Source organism: Sceloporus occidentalis, unplaced genomic scaffold (assembly GCF_023333645.1).
Source record: "Sceloporus occidentalis isolate IW3139 unplaced genomic scaffold, rSceOcc1.0.p SCAF_2, whole genome shotgun sequence".
Taxonomy (NCBI): Eukaryota; Metazoa; Chordata; class Lepidosauria; order Squamata; family Phrynosomatidae; genus Sceloporus; species Sceloporus occidentalis.
The window spans coordinates 17552234-17578163 of record NW_028316982.1 but is presented as its reverse complement, the minus strand read 5'-3'; the positions used below and the strand labels follow the sequence as shown (position 1 = coordinate 17578163).

The 25930-nt window shown below is 40.9% G+C and overlaps 1 protein-coding gene across 3 annotated transcripts in view; it reads left to right on the top strand.

Annotated features, from left to right (window-relative positions):
- LOC149318000 (neuroligin-1) overlaps window positions 1–25930 on the top strand; it is a 901919-nt gene that overhangs the window by 116983 nt on the left and 759006 nt on the right. For 2 of the 3 annotated variants that reach the window (XM_089508824.1, XM_089508825.1), the window contains exon 2: window positions 18230–18383. The exons of the other annotated variant lie outside the window; for it this stretch is intronic. The gene's annotated coding sequence lies outside the window, so the exon portion shown is untranslated. The remainder of the gene's footprint in view (window positions 1–18229; window positions 18384–25930) is intronic. 3 annotated transcript variants of the gene reach the window in all.

Genomic DNA, 25930 nt, shown 5'->3' with positions numbered 1-25930 from the left:
AGGGGAAGGCAAAGTCCAGCCCTCTAGATATTGTTGGAGCTCTAGCCAGCACAGTCAGTGCTGAATAATGACAGATGCAGTTCAATAGGATTTGGATAGTTACATGAGTCCCACTTTGAGTCTAGAGCATAATTAGACTGTGGAAGTATGTGGTAGCTGTGTCTCCGGCAAATGGGACATTAACTACGTAGCTGGGGGATTCTGGAAGCTGTTAAAAATGTCAAGTATTTCCAAGCTCCAACTAGGGTATTCCAGGAGACCATTTGTTTTTCAGAGGTTCCTCTGTTGTTAGCTGCTATCAAGTCAACTTTGACTTATGATGTCATCATGAATGGGAGACCAAGTCACCCTGTCATCAACAGTTCTGTTCAGATTTTGGCGCATCAGAGCTGTGCCATCTTCATTTGAGTCTATCCATATGGAATGTGGTCTTTCTCTTTTCCTACCACCTTCTACCTTATTAAGCATTATTGTTTTTTCTAGTGAGTCTTGTCTCCTCATGATATGGTCAAAGTACAACAGTCATAGTGTTGTCATCTTGGCTTCTAGGGAAAGTTCAGGCTTGATTTGCTATAGGACCCATTATTTGTCTTTTTAGCAGTCCACAGTATCTTTTCCTTCCTTCCCCCATTGTTTGTGCTGCTGTATATATTTGGTTTCTGGTTTAGTTGATGATTTCTCCCTCTTGCACATAGGTACTGCTGCTTTGAACAGATAACCAGTGGCACCCACTTCCTGGAGACTGAAAACAGAAGGAAATTAAGATTGATATAATGAAGACATTATATCAATAAATAACAATTAGGGGTGGATTTTGTACTATGTTGATTAGTGGGAGGGCACTATTTGCTCCCCTGTCCCACGCAGCAATATATCTCATCTGACTTTATATCTCCTTTGGTTCTGCAACTCTGATAATCCCCTGTCTAGGACTAATGAACACTGCAGCCAAAAACATCTGTGAGGGAGGACAAGTTGGAGAAAGGTTATTAGTGTCCAAAATTTGAGATCCTTTTAAAAATTGGCTTTCAAAAATTCTTTTAATTAGCTGTTAAATGTTTTCAGTTGCTTTGTTGTATGTCACTTTGAGAGGCCCATAGGCACTAAAATCAAAGAAAAGCATGCAGTATATAATAACAGCAAAAACAACAATAACAGTAGGTTGCCTGCCATTCTGTTGGTGAATTATAATTCACCGCTAGGATGGTAGTCAGATTTATGCCATCACGACTTTTTGATTGTTGCAAGGGTTGTGATTCTCTTCCTTTCTTTTATTTGATTTGTATCTTGCTTTTCTCAAATAGGACTCAGCAGCTTGCAATATAAATTAGAACAAGAAAAACAATATGGAATACAAAAAAAATTAAGCTGTATGTCCAACTAAAACTCTGTTTTTAAGACATTAACTTAAAAACAGTTAAACCACTTTACGTATTGCATAGTGAAAATCAGCACACCTAATTGTATATTCCTCTACTCTGGTTAGTTAAGAGTGAAGGCCTGTTTGAACAAGATCTTTATATTCTGCTAAAAGGATAGCAGAGAGGAGGCATATCAAATCTTCCAGGGCTGGGAGTTCCAAAATCTAGGAGCAGCCAACAAGAATGCATTCTCCCATGTCCTCACCAGCTGAGCCTGTGACAGTGATGAGATGGAGAGAAAGCACTAATATGGTAAGATGAGGCTTTCGGATAGACTGGGTCTAAGCTGAACAATGACCAAAATCTCTCTCCCTCCACTTGCAACTCACATTTTTTAAGGTGCAGTCTCCCCCTGCTTTTTGGCAGAAAAGAGAGAGACAGCAGGTAAGCATCCAGCTATCTTTGTAAAGCTTGGCATTGAAATTGTGTGCAGAGACCACTGAGGATCTCTGGATGTCCCTGCATATAACTGCCACTGTGACTTGAGATTGCTGGGTACCTGTCTGTTGCTCCCCACCAGCCAGGAAATGGCCACATTTGGGAGACTGCAGCTGAGCAAATGTGGACGGGATACTATTGGGGCTGTGTTTTGTATTTGCATCTCCCAACACAAGGTTGTAGTTGCTCACTTTCTACTCTATCACATGAGGCCTGAAAAGTGAAATTAGAGCAGTATAGTAGTGTCTGTGGCCATACCTTATCACATGTCTGTCCAACAGGTGGTCTGTAGTACATCTGTTGCTGGAGCACTCTTATTGATGGATCAAATGTCAGTGGTTTCCAAATACACTGCTTTTCCACTGTTGATGCATGTGTGATAAATTCCTACCAAAGACATTCTGATATGCAGGCTACCACATGGTGTGAAGGAGTGTAATCATGTTCTCTGCCTCTCCACCACTACCCCATGCTATTTCCAGGCCAGTTGTTTCCCCACCCCATTTTTCTTTTCTTTTTTTATTTGTAACTTAATGGGTTGCCATGATCATGTAATCATGCTAAAAAATAAAAAATAGATAAAAATAAATACAGACTGAAAGGCATGCTGGTTAGGGCAGGGAAATGGGGATATTGAGTATGGAGTGGGGGAGGCAGGTCAGGACAGAAACAGCATCATGGTGATTTGGAAGAGCTGTGCAATAATAAGTGTCCCCTAATTCGGTATATTTGCATTTCTTTTGTTGTTAGCTGCCCTTGAGTTGACCTTGACTCATAGCAACCTTGTAGATGAGACATCCCCAAGACCCTCTGTCCTCCACCTCTCTGCTTAGGCCCTATAAATTCATACCTGGTGACCTCTCTAATTGAATCTATCCATTTAGCATGTGGTCTTCCTCTCTTTTTGCTTCCCTCCATTTTCCTAGCATTGTTGTCTTTTCTAATGAGTCATGCCTTCTCATGATGTAGCCAAAGTACAACATCCTCTGTCTGATCCTCTTGGCTTCCAGGGGAATATTAGACTCCGTCTGTTCAAGGACCCATTTGTTTGTTTCTTTGATTGTCCTCAATATCCTCAACACAATTGTATCACCGTATGAGCCTGGTGCGATGAAGTCCTTAGAGAGGCATAGCCTGTCAGAACTGACAGTGCTGAATAAGATGGACCAATGGGCAAGATTCAACTGAATTCTTCATGCAAAGGGACCTTGTAGTACCTCTGAGTCTGACTGAGAGAAAGAAGTTTGTTGCATAAGCTACTGAAGACTGGGTCTGCTTCATCTGATACCTGTACTCAGTTTTGTAAGAAAAAATGAAGATGTTTACCTTTTGAAACATGCAAATTACTCTTCATTCACCCTCCCTTTCTACGAACCCTTCTCAGTTGGCAGTTCTCTTTGGAGTGAGAGGCAATTAGAAGCAGAGCATCCCTATCCATCCTCCCTACAATGGGACAAGTGTGGTACCCATTTCAGCTAAGTAGCTGTTTTCTGCACTACCGCAGAGAGCATGGGGAGGTACTGCTGAATTTCAGGAGTTAATCTCTTTGAAGTGCAGGTAAGCAACCTCATAATTTGTATGCTCGGGGATGATTTAGTGGAGCGACACATCCAAAAGCACAAAAGATCCCTGATGGGAAAGAGATAAGCAACATGCCTTAAGTACAATCTTCTCACAGGGCCTTTAGTGTTAATAGGATATTTTGTAGGAATCTCATTAGACAGTAACTAGAATTTACATATTGAACAATACAGGAGCTAAATCTTTCCTTAGGGGGAAAAGTGATAGGTACAGCTGGCTCCTTGCAGACATAAAGTACACCCTGAAAATTGCTTCTTCTTTTTTCTTCTTCTTTAATGATTAGCTGAGTACACCTCTTCTCCCATATACTATATTGTGTTCAATTCATTCTCGGGACTGGCAGAACCTCATTCTGTTTGTTCAAAACGGCAAACTTAGCATCAGAATAAACTTGTTTAGTAGCTCATTTGCTAACTAATATTTTTTTGTCAAATTTCTATCCTGCCCTTTAAAAGGATGGGTGGAAGAAGCTCAATCCAATTTCAATTACAGTCAGTAATTTGTTTTAAATGGTGAGAGAGGCAGGGATATGACTACTATGTTTTGTGGCCAAATTTAGCCCTTAATTTATTGTTGTTGGTGGTGTTTGCTATCAAGTCATTTCTGACTTATGGAAATCTTAAGGTGATCTACATGGGGTTTTCTTGGCAGAATTTGTTCACAGGAGGTGTGCTTTTGGCTTCCTCTGGGGTGACTTGTTCAAGGTCACCCAGTGGATTTCCATGGCTAAATGGGGATCCGGACCCCAGTCTCACAGAGTCCTAGCCCAACACTTAAACCATACATGAATCTCTCTCCACATTTTATGCGACTTATGCAAAAGTTCAGTCTCATCATTGTTGGTGTTGTGTGCCTTCAAGTTGTATCCAACATATGCTGGTGCTAAGATGAACTCATCACATGGTTTGCTTGGCAAATTTTAATCAAAGATTTCACCATTGCCTTTCTCTGAGGCTGTCACTCAGTAGGTTTCCATGGCTGAGCAGGGATTTAAACCTTGGTCTCCTGGTGTCCCAGTCCAGTAGTCGAACCAATATGCAGTCAGCTCTCCTTATCCATGGATTTTTTATCCATTGCTTCAAAATATTAAAAAAGTGTAAATCCCAAATAGCAAGCCTTGATTTTCCATTTTATATAAGGGACACCATTTTGCTGTGCCATTGTATTTAATGGGACTCGAGCATCCTTGGATTTTGTTGTCCATGGGTGAGGGGTCTTGGAAGGAAATTCCAGTGGATAACAGGAAGTCACTGTACCACACTAGCTTTATATAGCCTCTTTGTATATTCACTCACTACATCTGCTGGCTTTCACAGGCTCTCGCCCTAACTGTAACAGTAATAAAAGTGCCAGGCCCTGTTCTGGCTTCTGTATCCTCTGAAAACATACTTGCTTTAGCAGCTTGCAATGCAGCTTTCCAGCACTGACATGTGCCCCATGACTATTTAGTGGCCGTAGGAGGGTATACAAAGTGCCTAAGCAGCATCTTGCCTGCAGTTCTGTCTTTTAACTAAGCAAAATCTGGGCTTTCTGTGTATGCTGTGTTTGATCATTTGTGTTGCTAAATGATTTTCCCCTCCCAGAGTGGAAGTTTAATGCTGCATTTTATGGTTTTAAAAATGTTTGGCTGGCATCTTCTGAGCTATTTATGTCATTGTAAACCGACTTGCCATCATGTAAAGGGGAATCACAATGTTACACAACACCTGTAATCTTTGGAGGTCAGCAGCACTGAGACTATTGTAGAAATGGAATCAACAACATGGGTATTTCACATTGGGTCTCATGGCATAATGGGCACAGTGTGAGCACCAGAATGTTATTGAACCACACAGATGTCCCAAAACACTTCTCACAATTCAGCAGAAGGTCTGCATGCCATGTCAAGGATGTAACTACAAAATCATTAAGTTAGCTTTTGATGCAAGATCTCAGACATTGATTATTATTTTTCAGTTTTTGCTTAGTTTATAAGACATCCTGGGATTAGGTGTAGATGAGGAGCCAAATAAATCCAACATCAATTATACAATTATGCAAGATGATGATTGATGAAGATTGATGATGATGAAACTTAATGGAGAATAAAAATACAAAAGGACCAAACTGTTAGACTGCACTCCTCTGATACTTCCTGAAATAAGATCCTGCTGAACAAAGTGGGTTCAAATAAACCTTTAAGATGCTACATCACCCAGATTTTTCCTGTTCCTGAAAGTTAGGAAATATATAGCAGAACACTGTAGAAACAGCACAGTTGTAGCACACTTGACTTCCATGACAGCTGATGAAGTTTCAGTTCCTAGCTTCTGCAGCTAAAAAGTCATAGAATCATAGAGTTGGAAGAGACCACAAGGGCCATCCAGTCCACCCCCCTGCCATGCAGGAAACCTCAATCAAAGCATCCCCGACAGATGTCCATCCAGCCTCTGTTTAAAGACCTCTAAGGAAGGAGACTCCACTACACTCTGAGAAAGTTTGTTCCACTGTCGAACAGCCCTTAACTGTCATGAAGTTCCTCATAATGTTGAAGTGGATTCTCTTTTCCTGGAGCTTGCATCCATTGTTCCTAGTCTCTGGAGCAGCAGAAAACAAGCTTGCTCCCTCCTCAATATGACATCCCTTCAAGTATTTAAACAGGGCTATCATATCACCTCTTAATCTTCTCTTCTCCAGGCTAAACATCCCCAGCTCCCTAAGTCGGCCATGGTTTCCAGGCCCTTCGCCATTTTAGTCACCCTCCTTTGGACACACTCCAGTTTTTCAACATCCTTTTAAAATTGTGGTGCCCAGAACTGGACACAATATTCCAGGTGGGGCCTGACCAGAGCAGAATAGAGTGGCACTATTACTTCCCTTGATGTAGACACTATACTTCTATTGATGCAGCCTAAAATCGCATTGGCCTTTTAGCTGTCGCATCGCACTGTTGACTCAATTTGTGGTCTACTTGGACTCCCAGATCCCTTTCACACGTAGTTTCATTCAGCCATGTGTCCCCCATCCTACATATATTCATTTCATTTTCCGCCCTAAGTGCAATACCTTACATTTCTCCATGTTGACATTCATTTTGTTAGCTTTGGCCCAGCTTTTTAGTCTATTAAGGTCATTTTGAATCTTGATTCTGTCCTCTGGGGTATTAGCTACTCCTCCTAATTTGGTGTCATCTGTAAATTTGATAAGTATGCCCCCAATTCTGTCATCCAAGTCATTGATAAAGATGTTGAATAGCAGTGGACCCAGGACAGAACCCTGTGGGACTCCACTGGTCACTTCTTTCCAGGATGGAAAAGAGCCATTGTTGAGCACTCTTTGGGTTCGGCCAGTCAACCAATTACATATTCATGTAACAGTTACGTTGTCTAGCCCACATTTCACTACTTTGTTTACAAGAATGTCATGGGGAATGCTGTCAAAAGCCTTACTGAAATCAAGATATACTATATTCACAGCATTCCCTTAATCTAACAAGCTGGTAATTTTATAAAAAAAAAAAGAGAGATTAGATTTGTCTGGCTTGACTTCTTTCTCTGAAATCCATTTTGACTTTTTGTGATTATGGTACTGCTTTCTAGATGCTCACAGACTCTCTTTTTAATGATCTGCTCAAGAATCTTTCCTGGTATTGATGTCAGACTAATGGGACGATAATTGTTGGGATCCTCTGTCTTTCCCTTTTTGAAGATGGGGACAACGTTTGCCCTCCTCCAGTCTGCTGGGACTTCTCCTGTTCTCCAGGATTTCTCAAACATTATTGCCAATGGCTCCGATATTACATTTGCCAGTTCTTTTAATACCCTTGGATGTAGTTCATCAGGTCCTGGAGATTTATATTCATTTAGATTAACCAGATATTCCTGTACTATCTCTTTGCTTATTCTGTGTTGAAATTCCCCTATTCTGTCCTCTGCTCCATTATTCTCAGGTTGAGCACCCTTTGCCTTTTCTGAGAAGACTGAGGCAAAGAAGGTGTTGAGTAATTCTGTCTTTTCTCTGTCCCCAGTTATCATTTTGCCATCTTCTCCATTCAGTGGCTCTACCGTTTCCTTCTTCTTCCTTTTGCTGCGGACATATCCAAAAAATGCCCTTTTTAATGTTCTAGAATGTGTGTCTGACTATGTCTGGCTTCTCCTTTCCATTGTATAACACGCTCCAGTAGTACATGATCACTCCCACCTAAGCATCTCACCACTTGCACTCCATTAACTAGGTCATCCCTGTTGGTTAGAATCAGATCCAACATAGTTGATCCCCTTGTTGCCTCTTCCACCTTTTGGACAATGAAATTGTCTCCAAGGCAAGTGAGGAATTTGCTAGATCTTGAGGATATGGCTGAGTTTGACTTCCAGCAAATATCAGGATAGTTGAAGTCACCCATCACTAGTACATCTCTCCTTTCTGAGTGTGTATTCATCTGTTCTAGAAAGGCATCATCCAATTCCTCCATCTGACTAGGGGTGTGTGTGTTTGTAGTAGACTCCCACTATAACATCCTTGTTGTTTCCCTCCCCTTTAATTTTTATCCAGCTGCTCTCCATCTGGCTTCCCGGATTGATGTCCTGGATCTCTTCTTTGGTGTAAATGTCCCTGACATATAGGGCTATTCCTCCTCCTTTCCTGTCTGGCCTGTTTCTCTTGAAAAGGTTATACCCCCCTATTTCCACATTCCAATCATGAGACTCATCCCACCAGGTTTCAGTAATGCCTATTATATCATATTTGCTTTGTTGTACTAGGAGTTGAAGTTCATCTTGCTTATTTCCCATGCTCTGTTCATTAGTGTAGAGACATCACAGACCATGGGTCTCCTTTACTTGCTGCCTGTGCAAGATTTTTTGCCTCCCAATATAGGGTCCTTGCACCGTTTGTCTTGTTCCCTCTATGTCAGTTTGACTATTTTCTCCAGACCTTTTGCCTTCCAGAAGACTGTCTCCCTCCCCCACATAACTCAGTTTAAAGCCCTCCTGATCAAATTTTTGAGACTATTGGCAAAAACGTTTTTGCCAACTGGTGTGAGACGCAACCCATCCCTTGCCAGAAGTCTCTCTTCATGGAACCTCAGACCATTATCCAAAAATCCAAATCGTTCTTGGCGGCACCATCTGCGGAGCCATTTGTTTACATCTGCTATTTTCCTCTCCCTTCCTGGACCATGCCCTTCAACTGGGAGAAGAGATGAGATGACAACCTGTGCATCCATCTCTTTCAACATCTTACCCAAAGCTTCATAATCCCTTATGATATTCTGAAGACTGTGCCTTGCAGTATCATTAGTTCCCACATGAAACAAAAGAAAGGGGTGACAGTCAGTAGACTTGACAAGTCTTGTCAGCCTCTCTGTCACATCACAGCTCTTTGCCCCAGGGAGACAAAACACCTCCTGAGACATCTTTTCAGGCCACAAACCACTGATTCAGTGCCTCTCAGCAAGGAGTCCCCCACGACCACCACACGCTTCCTCCAAGGCTTCGCAGCAGCTGTTCCTTTTGGTGGTACTCCCAAGATCCCCTGCTCTGTCTCCAAAGTCTGTCCCTGCTGCTGTTCCTCATAATCCTTGATAACAGAGAGAGATTCAAATCGATTCTGTAGCTGCAAGCTCACAGAACGTTCCTTGGCTTCCCTACTTCTGTGTGTGACATTCCTCCAACTATCTACTATGTATGTGAAGTGACCTCCTCCTCCTCCCCAGCAATTTTCTCTGGGTGTTTCCCATCCAGGACCATCTGGTCCATTCAGGAAAACCTCTTGCTCCCTGTGACGCTAATGTGTAGCTACCTGGCCCTCCAGCTTCTGTACTTTCTCTTCTAAGAGGGCTTCCAATTTGCACTTAGTGCAGGTGAAGTCCCCCACAGCTGTAGGCAAGAAACAAATATCTCATAAGTGTTGCAGGTGAGTGCAGCAGGTCCCTCAGTGTCTATACTGAGAATTCTTAAGCCCAAGACTGTGGGCTTCCCCTGTTAAACACCAGTGTAAAGAACCCCTGTGGGCCTGGCCTTTGTCCCCAAACTCTGTTAAACAGCATAATCAACTGAGACTATAGTTATGTACAGAGCTCCTGCTTACTAGCTAGTTCCAGAGGCAAGTCTCTGACTCACTTCCTCTGAGCAAGTCCCCACAAGCCCCTTAAGGGAGTAGTGAAAAGAAAAGTGTCAAAATGAAGATGTCCTCCAGCACTGTGCCCAGGTGACCTTCTCCTCTGTACTCCAAACCTTCCTTGACTATAAAAAATAAAAATGAATAAAAGAAAAATTGAATGTGAAAAGAAAAACATCATGCACCATTAGAAACAATGTGAAGCATACAATGAAAAATATTTTAAAATTAGTTTTAAAAAACTGCACAATTAAAAGAGAAATCACTCCGTTTTAACCCTCTGTCAAAAAAGAAAAAGTGACAATAACACTCAGGTGTTGGGTTCAAATAAACCTTTAAGATGCTACAAAATTGTCCCCCCCCCCCAAAGATGCACCTATACATGTGAAATGTTTTTGTCGGTGTGTGACTTCAAATTGGCTCTGACTTATGGCAACCCTACCATAGGATTTTCTTAGCAAGATTTATTCTGAGGAGGTTTGTCATTGCCTTTCTCTAAATCCAAGAGATTATGACTTGGATGGTCACCTACAGTGGGTTTTTGTGGCTGAACAGAGACTTGAACCCTGGTCTTTTCAGATTCCTAGTCCAGCAATCAAACCACAATACTACACTGGCATCATATACCCTCTTTGTTTTCAGGCATTTCCTCTTTCCTGGTGATGTGTAACTCGACAACCCATATAGAACACATGCTTTGCATGTGGACATCCCTAAGTACTGTCCCCGACATCTCTAGGTAAACATATCAGGTAATAGGTGGCATAGCTGTTTGTTGTTTGACATAAATTTGGGGGGACTGCACCCCAGGAGCTGACATAACAAATAAAACAATTCATTTTGGGGCCATAAACATTTTGGCCTAAAGGCTACACCAGTGCCACAAACCCAGGAAGGAGCTCCATTTCAGAGCTCCTTCCTGCGCTGTGGAAAGGGCACCAGGATGTCATGTCCGCGCTGCCCCATTTGGATGCAGCGTGGTCATGACGTCCTAATGGCGGCGCCTATGTAGAATACTGTGTATGTCACTTTCAGACACCCCCGAGCAACCCTAGTACGTACAGAGTACATACTAAAAGGCCCTTCTGGAAAGGGCCATAATTATCCAGACTTTGGAATTGTTCTTTTTTGACTGCAACTCTCAGAATTCTCCAGCCAGTCTGGCCAGTGGGATCATTCTGGCTATGGGGTTCAGAGGTTTCTGAAAAATGTATATTCCTAAACTCTGAGAAGAGCAAACACATAAAATTGCAGTTAAACACTATAACATTATAACAGATAACGAAGTGTTAATTACTGTTCAGACACTGAAATCACCGCAAATACTACCTGCATAGCCTATGCACACTCATGATGTCTCACACCTGTAGAAATAGGAGAGACATTATAGTTACCTGAAGCAAATGGAGGTTGTGATTTTTGTTATCATTAGGACAAATACAGAGACAGAAAAGACCAACCATGAGGGAAGGTTAAACATTTGGGGGGCTTTTTAAAGTGCACATCTACACTGTAGAAATACTGCAATTTAACACCACTTTAAGTGATTCTATGGAATCAAAGGATTTGTAGTTTTTTTAAAGTTCTTTAGCCTTTTCTGCAAAAGAGTGCTGGTGCCTCAAAAAACTACAAATCACAGGATTTTGTGGGATGAAGCCATGCCAGTTAATGTGGTGTTGAAGTACATTATTTCTACAGTGTATATGTTACTCTTAGGGTGGGAGGCACCTGGTTTAATGAGACTACATGCGAAAGGGATCTAGGAGTCCTAACAGACCACAAGTTGAACATGAGTCAACAATGTGATGGCAGCAGCTAAAAAGGTCAATGCTATATTAGGCTGCATCAGTAGAAGTGTAGTGTCTAGATCAAGGGAAGTAATAGTGCCTCTTTATTCCACTCCGGTCAGGCCTCACTTGGAATACTGTGTCCAGTTCTGGGCACCACAATTCAAAAAGGATGTTAACAAATTGGAGCGTGTCCAGAGGAGGGTGACCAAAATGGTGATCGGCCTGGAAACCAAGCCTTCTGAGGAAAGAGAGCTGAGTATGTTTAGCCTGGGGAAGAGATGGTTAAGAGGTGATATGATAGCCCTGTCACATTGAGGATAGAGCAAGCCTATTTTCTGCTGCTCCAGAGACTAGAACATGGACAATGGGTGCAAGCTACAGGAAAAGAGATTCCAGCTCAACAGTAGGAGGAACTTCCTGACAGTAACAGCTGTTCAACAGTGGAACACATTCCCTCAGAGAGTAGTGGAGTCTCCTTCTTCAGAGGTCTTTAAACAGAGGCTGGATGGCCATCTGTCGGGGATGCTTTGATTGAGGGTTCCTGCATGGCAGGGGGTTGGACAGGATGGCCCTCTTCCAACTCTATGATTCTATGATTCTCTTAAAGGGAAAAAAAGATGACAGTAAGACATGATACAGACTGAAAATGTGAATGCACACAAAATGGAGAAATTATGTGCTATTAAGAAAGAAAATGTGCAAAGATGCATTGATGGCAATTTGTTTAGTTGTCATGGAAAGGAAGTGATCACTAACAATAAGTAAATTTATCAATTTTCTTCGCACTGCAAGAAAATCTTTGAAAACTGCACATTTCCCCAAGACTATTTGCATCCTGGGACTTATTCTCTACATGTATTTTATTTTTTCTGTACCAAAACAAAAAGTGCAAAATTTACACAAAATATTGTTTTCAGTCCAGCATTCTCCTTGTCAAGATTTTCCAACAGTCAAACATTTCTTAAAATCATTTAAAAAAAAATATTCTTGAATTTTCATCCCGAGATGTCACCTTCCTGGACTTCTTCAACAGCAAACCAGTGAATACCTAAATAAAATATTTACCTGATGTTGGATCAAAATATAGAAATCCATGATTCTCGATCATAACTGCAAGAAAATAGTTATCCCTTTTGAATTGTACTTGTGAAATTTCAGAGGGAAATAGGTTGCCATTGTTAGATACAAGCTTCTGCTTCAAATGTGTCTTGGCCTGAACTAGCAAGGCATTTCTTATGTGAAACTGAGCAACGGAAGTTGCATCCCTGCACACATTATAACTGCATTAGGCAACCAATTTTCTTTTGGACCCAGTTCAAGAGGTTGGTTCTTACCAGTTCACTCTTGGTTTCTACATGCCTCCATGAACACTTTCTCCAGTCTGTGCCTTCTGCCTCATCGAATACTGCTGGGCAAAGTTTAAGACCCATAGAGATGGTTTTAGGTTTAAGAAACTTATCCAAATTGGTCTCCATCTTGATCCTTGATGGGTCCCATTTTTCATATTGTCTTATTCACTTGCCATAGTTTTGTTTGACAGACAGCAGAGCAGGGTTTTACCTGTCATGACACCCTCTTTTTAATATAACTTCCCCAAGACATGGAACTGCCTCCTTCATTATAAATTTTTTTTCTGGCTAGCTGAAGGATTGTCAGTTGAAAAGACTTTTGCTGGGGTTTGCTGTCTATGGAAGAAGCTTTGAACAGCTGTTTTCTTAGCTATGATTATACTATCTTGCACATTTTTTAAAAAATTGTGTATTGCCTTCTGGGACCTATTGTTGGAAAGGTGTCTAAGAACTGATCTTTTCAAGGGTGAATATTGCCATTTAAGATCAGCTAGCTGAAGGTCTTTCTTTAGTAAGGCTTGCGGAAAAGGTTCAAAAACAAAGGGAGGCAGACATATCACAGAAAGAAAATTAGAATTTAAAATGTTAATTATGGGAAAAGCTTTTGTACAAGAGCAGCGTAGATATGTGCTTACTATGTGCACTCTTAGCAGATGGGGAATTGATTTCATATCTACATTTCAAGGGTGCACAAGAGACCTCCACATTTAGATGTATAATCCACTTTTTTCAGCTATCAAGGTTACTGAACATCATATTCACATTTTTTTTTCTTTACAAATCAATCAAGCTGGAAGGGGGGGAAAAAACCATAACCTCCCCCCTCTCTGTGCTGGAGACGTGGTGCTCATTAAATTCTGTTTTATGATGGAAAGGCAGTTGATTTTCAATAGGTAAGAAATTAATTGTTCTCCCCAGTTTTTCAGCAATCCTCAGTGTATCTCTGTCACTCTTTAGTTCCATCTCCATCTCTGCCTCTGAGGGAAAGCAGGAGGTAGGGCTTCCCATCTGCCCTACACAAAGGAACTCTACCCTTCCCAGAAGGCACCTGGCTCCATCTCACTCTCCTGCTGGTCCCAGAATTCTCCACAGGAAGAAGGACAAGTATAACCTGTGCTCCCTGGAAGAACTTCCTGCCTGCATCGGACTCGTCCCCAGAAGGACTGAGCTGGCAATATTATTATTGTTTTTGTCATTATTGTTATTGCTGTTGTTGTTGACCTTTAATTGTAAACCCAGCTTCACCTCTTTCTTTTCTCTGTGAACCCCATCCTTCCCATGGCTCGCCACATTTCTCCTAACCTGATCCCCATTCGGCCTCTCCCCGTCTCCCTGCTTCCCTTCCTCTGTTCCCTCTGGAATTGCCGCTCTGCTGCCCCTAAAGCAACAGCAATTCATGACCTCTTTCTCTCTAAATCCTTTAACCTCCTTGCTCTCACAGAAACCTGGCTCCCAGCCCATGATACTGCAACCTCCGCTGCCCTTTCTTTTGGCGGTCTCTCCTTCACCCACACAAGCCGTCCTGAGGGTCGAGGAGGAGGGGTTGGTATCTTGCTATCTAACTCCTGCCAGTTTCAAGTTCTATCTTTTCCCCCCAGCTATCGTTTCTCTTCCTTTGAGTTTCATCCTATTAGACTCTTTTCTCCTCTACAGCTCCGGGTTGCAGTCATCTATCGCCCTCCTGGTTCTGCCACCCAGTTCCTATCTGACTTTGAATCATGGCTGACATTCTTCCTTTCAGATTCAGTCCCCACTTTGATCCTAGGTGACTTTAATATCCACGTTGACGATTCCAATAACCCTACAACATCTCGCTTTAACTCTCTGCTAGCTTCTTTTGGCCTCCAACCACACTCCAACTCTTCAACTCATTCTCTTGGTCACTGTCTTGACCTAGTTCTTGCTGCAAACTGCGCCATTTCTGACTACCTGGCACTTGACTTTCCACTATCTGACCATCATTTAATCTCCTTTGCTCTCACTTATACTCCTCCTCCTCGCCATACTATTCAACGCCTTTTTTGTGATCTTCAATCTGTTGACTCTAACCATCTTGGTCTGACCCTGGATTCATCTCTCTCTTCCCTAAATCTCGGGGATTCTGCTGATTCAGCAATGTCTTTATTTAACTCCACTCTTTCCTCGACTCTTGACCATCTTGCCCCTGTCTCTGTTCGCACTTCTTCCTTCAAGATTAGACCTCAGCCCTGGCTTACCCCCAACATTAAGTTTCTCCGGTCCTGCTCTAGAGCGGCCGAACGTCTTTGGAGAAAGTCCAAAGAGTGGGCTGATTTTATCCATTTCAAATTTGTTCTTTCGTCCTTCTCACGCGCCCTATCTATGGCTAAACAGAATTATTACAAATCATTGATCTCTGCCAATGAGAGGTGCCCGCAGCGTTTGTTCTCCACCTTCAACTCTTTGCTTAAACCTCCCTCTCCTCCTGTCTCTTCATCTTTCTCTCCTAATGACTTTGCTAACTATTTCATCTCTAAGATTACCACTATTCGCTCTGAGATAGTCCCTCCTGATTCTTCTTCTGCTCTTAATCTTCTATCGCCTTCGCCTAACAAATCTAATCTTCTATCGCCTTCGCCTAACAAATTTTCTGTCTTTCCTCCTGCCTCCTTGGATGAACTCTCTACACTTCTGAACTCTTCCAAACCTGCTACCTGTCCTCTTGATCCTATTCCTACTCGTCTTCTAATCTCTATAGCTCCCTCCTTTCTGCCCTCACTTCTCCATATCTTCAATCTCTCTCTCTCTACAGGCTCCTTCCCTTCGGACTTCAAACATGCTCTCATTTCCCCAATTCTGAAAAAACCTTCTCTTGACCCCTCCTCTTTGTCTAGCTATCGTCCGATTTCTCTTCTCCCCTTTCTTTCTAAGGTTTTGGAACGGGTTGTTTATTCGCGCTGTCTCAAGTTTCTCGAAACCAACTCCATCCTTGATCCCTATCAGTCTGGTTTCCGCCCAAGGCATTCCACAGAGACAGCTCTCACAAAGATCTCGAATGACCTTTTACAGGCCAAGGCTAATGGCCTTTACTCTGTTCTCATTCTTCTCGATTTGTCTGCAGCCTTCGACACTGTTGATCACTGTCTCCTAATTGACATACTCTCTGACCTTGGGTTCTCAGATTCTGTTCTCGACTGGTTTAGATCTTACTTGTCTGGCAGATCTTTTACGGTAGTTGCAGGGGGTCTGACTTCTTCTCCTGTTCCCTTATCTGTTGGAGTTCCCCAGGGCTCTGTTCTGGGTCCCCTTCTGTTTTCTCTCTACACACTGTCTCGTCTTGCCTTACAGCTGTCTCACAGTGGATGCGCCATCGGCGTTTGAAGCTCAACATGTCCAAGACGGAGCTTCTTGTCTTTCCTCCTAAGCCCAACCTTCAACACTCCTTTTCTGTCTCTGTGGACAACATTTCCATTCAACCAGTCCAGCAAGCCCGCAGTCTTGGCTTTATCTTTGACTCTTCTCTGTCGTGTATCCCTCAGATCCAGACCACAGCCAAGGCTTGTAGATTCTTTTTGTACAATATTGCCAAAATCCGATCTTATCTCTCCGCCTCTACTGCCAAGATCGTGGTCCATGCCCTAGTGATCTCACGACTTGATTACTGTAATGTCCTCCTGGCTGGACTTCCTCTTTCTCACCTCCGTCCTTTAATCTCTGCCCAGCATTCAGCTGCACGCATTATCACTTCCACCCACCGCTCTGACCACATCTCTCCTGTGTTGGCATCCCTTCACTGGCTCCCTCTCCCTTTCCGCATTCAGTATAAGCTCCTGCTGTCGACATTCAAAGCCCTCCATGGACTGGCCCCTCCTTACTTATCAGACCTTCTTTCTCCTCACCTTCCCACTCGGGCCCTCCGTTCTGGTAGTCAAGGGTTCCTGTCTCAGCCCAGGATTTCCTCTGCCCCATCTCGGATTCGCCCCTTTTCACTTGCTGCCCCTCACTCCTGGAACCTTCTTCCTCCACAAGCAAGAGTCATCACTTCTTTAACCAGCTTCAAAACAGAGTTGAAAACCATCCTGTTCAGAGAAGCCTTCCCAGACATCGCATAATTGTCGCTTACTATCTGATGTTCTGTTGTTGACTGTTTATTGATCCATTTCCTGTATTGCTATGTACTGTATATGTATTATCCTACTTGTGAGTATGTATTTTCCCTGGATAATGATTAACCTTCCATTTTGAAGCCAAGCCCTCCCTCCTGTCCATCTGCCTTGGTCCAGGCCTCGGAGGTTGAGAGGAACTGCTGGACCTCTTACCCTTTCCCGTCACCACTCCCTTCTCCTTCTGTGTCATGTCTTTTTAGATTGTAAGCCTGAGGGCAGGGAACCGTCTAACTAAAAAAATTGCATGTACAGCGCTGTGTAAATTTACAGCGCTTCATAAATAAAGGTTAATAATAATAATAATTATAGGACTAACTTGTGTTAACCCTCATACAACAGGGGCCCTTTCACACTACACAGTTAGAATCATAGAATCATAGAACCATAGAGTTGGAAGAAACCACTAGGGCCATCCAGTCCAACCCCCTGCCATGCAGGAAATCCAAATCAAACATCCCTGACAGATGGCCATCCAGCCTCTGTTTAAAGACCTCCAAGGAAGGAGACTCTATCACCCTCCGAGGGAGTGCATTCCACTGTCGAACAGCCCTTACTGTCAGGAAGTTCCTCCTAATGTTCAGGTGGAATCTCTTTTCCTGTAGCTTGCATCCATTGCTCCGGGTCCTGTTCTCTGGAGCAGAAGAAAACAAGCTTGTTCCCTCCTCAATATGACATCCCTTCAAATATTTAAATAGCGCTATCATATCACCTCTTGACCTTCTTTTCTCCAGGCTAAACATCCCCAGCTCCCTAAGTCGTTCCTCATAGGACATGGTTTCCAGACCCTTCGCCATTTTTGTTGCCCTCCTTTGGACACGCTCCAGTTTCTCAATGTCCTTTCTGAATTGTGGCGCCCAGAACTGGACACAATATTCTAGGTGGGGCTTGACCAGAGCAGAATACAGTGGCACTATTACTTCTCTTGATCTAGACACTATACTTTTATTGATGCAGCCTAAAATTGCAACACTGTGATTCTATTTCAACCATTCTAGTTCAATCCTATGGAAATCTGGGGTTTGCAGTTTCAGAAGAATTATTTAGAATTCAGAGCCAAAGAGTGGTAGTGCCTCACCAGACTACAAATCCCAGAATTCCATAGAATGTTGTTATGTCAGTTCAACTGGAATCATAGTCCTATAGCTGTGTTGTATGGAAGGGTTTTAGGACAGAAATCTTTGCACTTCCAACGATTCACATTTTACCATGGAAATCAGACAAAACAAACCTACAGCCAAGGCATTCTGTTATATTTTAATCTGAAGAACTGTAAACAATGGCTGGAATCCAGTTGATTAGTCCCAATAGTAGATTCAGTAGAGTCACTGTATCAATAGTAGAATGGTGAATCCTCTTGTGGTTGATGCCTTCGAGTAATTTCTGACTTATGGCTACCCTAATGCAACCCTATCTTTGGGTTTTCTTGGCAGGATTTACTCAAAGGATACTTGCCATTGCCTTCCTCTGAGGCTGAGAATGTGTGGCTTGCCAATGGTCACCCAGAATTTTTTCATGGCTGAGAAAGCATTAGAAACCTGGTTTTCTGGTCCAACATTCAAACCTGTCCATGACACTGGCATTCTGGTAAGTCTATACATAGACAAATCCAACTGATCCGATGGCTCTGCTTTAATTAGAGATACCAACAAGATTTAGGCTAAAGTCTCCAAGTTTTAGTGACTTAATATATTTTTAAACACACACACACACACACACACACACACAGATGGCTTGGACAAAAATTGTCCCAACACACCTATTGTGCTTTGCTATTGTGATACACATGCCATATGGGGAGATAATTGTCCCATATTGGATTTTGGTGAATCAACATGTGGAGAAGCAGATATGGCATTATTTTCAGTAGATTGGCTACATCCATGGGGCATTAGTGTGGGGAACAAGTTAAAATGAAGTAGTGTGTGAGTCTCATTGACATTGAGTGGAAGACCTACTAGGTTTATTGGAACTTAATCCTAAGTAACTGTAACATAGGGTTGCATCTTGAAGTGAGCATTTAACGTTGTAATTCTATACTATCCTATTTGGCATCAGAGATGACTAAATGGACAGTTTCACTCAGTTTTTCACTTTTCCATCTTTTTTTATTCTTTTTCTGCATAATGTGGCAAATTGCCATGCTGGTTTTAAAAATAACAGTTCCTGTATGCATTTTTCCAATATACCCAATTCTGCATATAATTTTGCCTAATGTTGACCATTATTGTAAGCAATTTCCCCTAGTAATCCCCTGGATTATTTTGACAATTTGACTTTTGCCCAGTTGCGTCAAGCTTTCACAGAAAGCTTAATATGTTTTATTCAGCTGAAAGAGATGGGAGGCTTAAAAAAGTTCTGAAAAATGAAGAGAGATGTATTGTTGGCTGCCCCCATTCAGAGGACTTGATACATTGTTTAACCTGTTGCCCTTTATATAAAGATACTAGGGAGCATTTTATTTTACCCTTAATCAATAATAAAATCTTTTCGAACTCTCAAGAAAAAGTACTTAACCTCCTTATGGGCACAGATAAATATGTTACCTGGCATGTAGCTTTGTTCACCCTTGCTGCTAAAAAGACCAGGAAGAAATACATAGCAGAGATAGCTGTTCCTTGTAATGGGGATAATTTGATCTAAAAGGGTTCAACTGTGAATTTTAACATATTTATGTCATATAAGTTACCCACAATTGCTAATATTTAACTTCTGTTGTTTGATACTATTCACTGTATATTGGTTTTATGGAAATTTTATGTGTGTTGTTTTATTTCTTTGGTTTTTGCAATGGCCATTGGCCGAAAGCAATAAAGATTGATTGATATTGTAAGCAATATCCTCTAGTATAATCCAATCTCATATGTTATTTCTCCAAAGATTTTTATGTGTACTTTAGCCTAACACAATGTTTCCAAACTTTGATCCTTCAGATGTTTAGTACTTCAACTCCCAGAAATCTCAAATGGTCAGGTATAACACAAACTGAAGGCCAAAATGTCTGGAGGACCAAGGTTTGGAACCATTGTACTAATATTTGTGTTTTATTGATTGGTGAATTGCATCATGCAATTTGGAAAATTGCAAATAAGAAAACTTATATAACTATAGATTCAAAACACCTTATTTCAAAAGGGAGAAGCTGGTCACAACAAAAACAAGACAACTGCTTATGTAAAATTCATTTTTAACATGTACCAATAGTGCATCAGATTCTCCAGCAACAATGTATAAATATTATCCTACAGTTCAGAACCAGAAGGAGCAGACTGAGATGATAAAGGCTCTGAAACTTCACTGTCATATTCTTGGTGGAAGCTGATGGCTTCCATAACAGTTGGATGATGAACTTGTTCTAAGTTTTCACCTGAAATTTTAAAGAAGCTATCCAAGGTTCTGAATCTTATCCCCCAAATAAATTCAGCACTTTAGATAAAATAATCTTAGAACTGGAAAGGACCACAAGGGCCACTTTATCCTGCTCCCTGCCATGCATTTCCTCTCAAAATCAAGATGTAAGCTAGAATGGATTTAGTGTTCCATTGATATGAAGCCAGTAGATGTCACTGCATATTCTGAGTGTGCCTAGGTAAAACCATGGAGCATATATCTGCAGATTTCCCCCCAGATATTTCGGCAATGCCCTGTATTTGTGATGGACCTTGGGGGAAATCTGAGCAGTTTTTGGCAGGCCCAGAAGCAGTACAAAAGCTCTCAGTACTCACCTGTACCAGCATAAAATAAGCTTCTTATTGTGTGTAATTTTGGGCTTTTGGAGACCCTAAGGCGAATGAATCACAGAGTTTTCTTGGTATATAACATAAGCTATGTGTAATTTAAAGGAAACATCATAGGACAGACCCATAAATCCCTTTAGATTAATGGAAGGATGATTTATGGGATCTTGTTCTATACATTGTACAGGATTAAATCTCTGCATTTTTGTGGGCACCCTGACTTCTTTGCAACATAAAAAGCATTTTCTTCCAGGCATGCATGCCTCTCAAAGGGAAAGAAAAGTGGAAGGATTTTTATGCAAAATAGACCATTCCCAAACCATTATTCTGAAATGTGATGATGAAATATGGTAAAGGAAAAGTGAGTCCTGGATATTGTCCAGGCATATGTTTTAAAAGCATTATTAATTTCCCCAATTTGCTTGGTTTTACTCTAAATAAGGATGAGTCGAATCAGAACGTATATGTATAAATCATTGTGCATTAATGCAGTCATAGAAATGGCTCAAATAGTCATATATTGGTTTCCTTAGAGTTTCCAAGGGAGAAAAAGTGTTTTATGATGCAAACTGCTAGAGATTCTTTCAGCAATAAACCTGTCAAGGGAATGAGTTATCAACTTAACTATATATGTGTGTGTGATATTAAAAAAATAGACCTCAGACTGTAAGACTGATTCATTACAAATTGCACATCACCCCTTGCATTGAGATGCTGGCATAATTTAAAATATACTTGGTTCCTAAATTTAAAAAGAAATTGGGACCCAAAGCTTGGCTGATGTAAATCAGAATAACAGCACTGAGCACGCTTATGAAGTAGCATCATATAAACATAGTCTTTTTTATGATTGACCCTGTTTACCCGGTACATGGAAAAATGCTGTCCCTATACTGTTCCTAATTACCCATTTGATGTAACCAAAGATTCTACTTACATCTTTTTTTCCTGTTTTTAAAAAAGAGATAATGATGGTACATTACAAATTTAACTTGACAAGGGCTAACAGCACTCCTTTTGTGAAACTTTGAAATTACTTTCATAGTTCCAGACTGCGGTCTCACTAAATGGGGCTGGAAGAATATAAAGTTGTCATGGTTCAAATGCTGACTAATGTTGTGCCTCTTGCTATCTTGCGGGTGTTGAGGTCTTGGCAAGATAGATGTGAGGACAGTATGTTTTGTATTATGGTCTTATACAGGCAAGAGCCTGTAGCATTTACTTTGATAGCCAAAAGGAGCAGTAATTTAGTTACTGTTTATAAAGGTGGAAGCTGTTACTTTATGAAATTACATATTTAGCAGTAATTAACTACATTTGTACTCCTGAACCATGACTGTAACTAAATGCTTTTAAAATAGTATCTTTCTATAATACACATGTATTTCTATAATACACATGTGTTCAATTAAGGCAGGCCTGGGAAACTATCGGAAGGCACCTGTCTGCAAAAAATATTTTTTAAAAAAAAGAAATTAAAAATAAAAATGCCCCTAAATGCCTTCTAGGAGATTTAAGGACATTTTCACCATGCCCCAGTAGGCATTTTAGATCCAGAAGGAGCCTTTTTATAACAGGATATGTCCTGGAGTTATCAAAGGTTTTAAACCTGTTTGGGGGATGAAATTTAGCACCTTGGATAGCGCCTTTAACACTTAACATTCAAAGCAGATTTACCACCTTACTGATGTGGAAGTCAGCCAGTTGGCTCTGCTGAGAGACTGATCAATTTGTTCCTAGCTGTTTGATGTTCATGTAAAGAACTACGAATCCCAGAGTTCCTTTTGCAGAGATAAGAAGAAAGGACATGGCAAAGCATCACATCATAAGAACAGGGGGAGCAAATGCCACTGTTTGTCCAGGGAGGATTTGGAGGGCCCTGAGTAAGTTCATTCATATTCACATTTTTAGTACAGCTTTGGACAATCCATCTGCCCATTAGAATACAAATTCAAAGTAATGAATATCATTTGTTGTACATTCTGAGTATCCCAAAATATATAACACTAGAGTCTAGGGAACCTTAAGAAACGTCTAAATGTCTATTTCATAAGTATCCTGCAGATCTTTCCAACAAGCTTCTTTATGAAGTGTTGCATCTGAGAAAACCCTTCAGGACTGTCTTTTGAAAACAATATAAAACAATACAAACTATCTCCACTTATACTATCAAATGATATTTACAAGATTTACAACTGCAGCTCATTTCCAGTAAAGTGTACATAGTTGTACAGATTCCACAGTGTACAGAAGCTGAAAGGAATTTCAACATGCTAGCACTTGTCAAAAACTGCAGGTGTTCTACAATGGAGGCAAGATAGTTAAACTGTTTAGCCATTTTGTCTGAGAGCTTGTAAAAAAAAAAGAGAGAGGCAAGGGGGATCCATATTTTCCAATGAAAAATGCCAAAGTAAACTTAAATGGCATACGTTTTGGAGCCATGTTGCTCCATAAGAATAAAATCATTTGCTAGGAAATGCATTTCAAAACGTTGCAGCTGTCTTCTGCCTCTATTGCTGTGTGCCTTCAGGTTGTTTCTGACTCATGGTGACCCTAAAGTAAACCTATAATGGGGTTTTCTTTGCAAGTTTCTTCAGAGGGGTTTTGCCATTACCATTGTCAGAGGCTAAGAGAATATGACTTGCTCAAAGTCACCCCAGTAGGTTTACACAGATGTGCCGGGATTTGAACCCTGGTTTCCAGAGTCATAGTCCAACACTCAGACCATTATACTACACCAGCTCCCATTCTGTCTCATAGGTGTCCCTATTTCTCTTAAAGTGTTTCTACACTGCAGAATAATACCAGTTTAATGTCATTTTTTACTGTTCCAGCTTGTGGAATCCTTGGATCTCTCATCTGGTGAATTACAGCACTAGATGGTTCTAGTGTAGAATTGAGAAATGGGATGAAGTATGGGATGGAAGAATGCCTCAGGAGCATACCTCTTAGGCAATGAAAGACATTATTGCATTTCAGTGTTAAAGTCTTGGGAAAATTGCAAGTCTTTTCTAAAAAAAATTCTAACACATTTTCCAGTAAATTCAAAGGCTACATATTGTAATATTATTGCTCCTGGTATATTGGATTGTGCACTTCTGATATTGCAATTGTTGTAGCTTGTTTTATTGTGAAGTTTTATTCTGTTTTATTGTTTTGAAGGCCATTCTGGAATAGTCTTCCTGGAACTTCACTGGATACCAAATAGGGCTAGATAAACCTCTTACAGATATTATGTGATCTTTTCTTTTATTCAGAAGCTCTTCTCCATTTGAATGAGGAAAATCCATTTCTCCCCTCCCTCCTGGTCTTGATTTGATATAGTGATGTTGGACATATGTCATACTAGTACAGAACCAGGAAGGAATTATGGCATAGAGTAAGTTTGGATGATTTAAACCTTAGTTTAAACCAAATGACTTAAAATATAACTTCCTGTTTTTTCTCAAAAAATGATTATTCATATATTTTTAAAAGTCTGGCTATTATTGCTATTTTCCAACCCACTTACTGAAACAACAATGACTGTTTGGACATTTTTATTTTCACAGTTTATTGGTAGTTGTTCATTGTTAGACCAGTATGCAGCATCAGTTGCTTCTTTTTAATTACTTTATTTTATAGTGCAAGAAATGCCATTTAGAAACAAATCCTTCAATTAACATAAGTTCAACCAAAACATCTCTGAGAGCACTTTTATTAAGAGAGTATGCCTTATTATTTATAGGCCACATAGATTCAGATTTAATAGGAATAATAAGCAGTAAAAAACTGGTGTTTTATTGAAAGATGTAAATCATATCAAAGCCTAATAACTTTGGATTGTTAATGTTAGAAAGTATTAAGACATGGCTGATCAAGTTTTCTACTGCATAAAATAATGTTTCATAGTGGTAAGATAATAAGCCATTGTCAGAGAAGTTCCTCCTAATGTTGAGGTGGCATCTCCTTTCCTATAGTTTGAATCCATTGCTCCAGGTCCTATTCTCAGGAGCAGCAGAAAACAAGCTTGTTTCATCCTCAATGTGACCCCCCACCTCAAATATTTAAACAGGGTTATCATATCACCTCTTAACCTCCTCTTCTCCAAGTTAAACATACTCAACTCTCTAAGCCTCTCCTCACAGGGCATAGTTTCCAGATCTTTCACCATTTTTGTTGCCCTTTTTAGACACGCTCCATCCGGCTTCTCAGCATCCCTTTTGAATTGTGGTGTTCAGAATTGGATGCTATTACATCCCTTGCTCTAGACACTGTACTTCTATTGATGCAGCCTTGGTTCACATTGACTTTTTTAGCTGCCGCATCACACTGTTGACTCACACACTAGCACTGAAGTCTTTCAGCCTTGCCTCTTAAAGATGCACAACTACAATAGCAGAGCTGGACACTTCTTCCTCCCACTCTCCATATGGGATGGCAGGCTGCAGCAGATAACTTGTGGGTTGAGAGGGGTAACTTGGGCAAGTCACATGCTCTCAGCCTCAGGGGAAGGCAATGGCAAACCTCCTTTGAACAAATCTTGCCAAGAAAACCCCATGATAGGTTCGCCTCAGGGTTTGAAGGCACACAACAACAACAAAGGGAGGATACATATAGTATTTTATTATACCTCTTTCTGATTCAATATCTATTAATAATTAAAGATACAGTAGTCCCATTCATTATGCAACCTGGCAATCCTATGCCAGGATAAACTTTCTAGTGTGTGCTCATTTTTTTTAATGACATGTAAGTGGTTGGTCTGGAAGAGGAGCAGCAAAAGAGCAGGTATCAGTCATTCATAAAAAGAATAAGCAAAGTCTATCTGTTTAAAATATTTGCTACTGAATGTCCCCTTTTCTCACTTTAAAACAATAGGCAAAGAATCTGGCACGTCCCTATTTTTATTTGCTCTTTCTGTGTGCCTTTCTGTACAAATGTTTGGGACTCATCTGTCATCTTGATGGGAAGTGCCATTCCCTAAAGTAATTTGATTGAATAAGTGTATTTTAAACCTTGGAGAGATACATTAAAGGGGCCATCAGAGTTTCTATCATCTATTGCTTCCTCGAAGCTTGCCAAATGTTTTGTTTTTGTGTGTTTGTTTGTATCAAGACAATACAAATGATCAATGGATTTGACATTTATCCTTTTGCCAACATAGACAGTTACAGCCTCAATGAATTCTAAGATGTGGGCAGTTCCCATGAGCACCAAAGTGCACAATTGGCCATACTTTTCTTTTGTTAGCCAGGAGAATTCGATTCACAGCCAATGAGTCATTTTCCAGGCATTCATCACAGACATGGATCACAGTTTAGTAAATGTGAACTCAGCTGATTTTCGATAAGTTTGTAATGACAGTCCTTTTGTCCTCCTGAAAAACAATTCTGACAACCAGATAGAATCATAGAA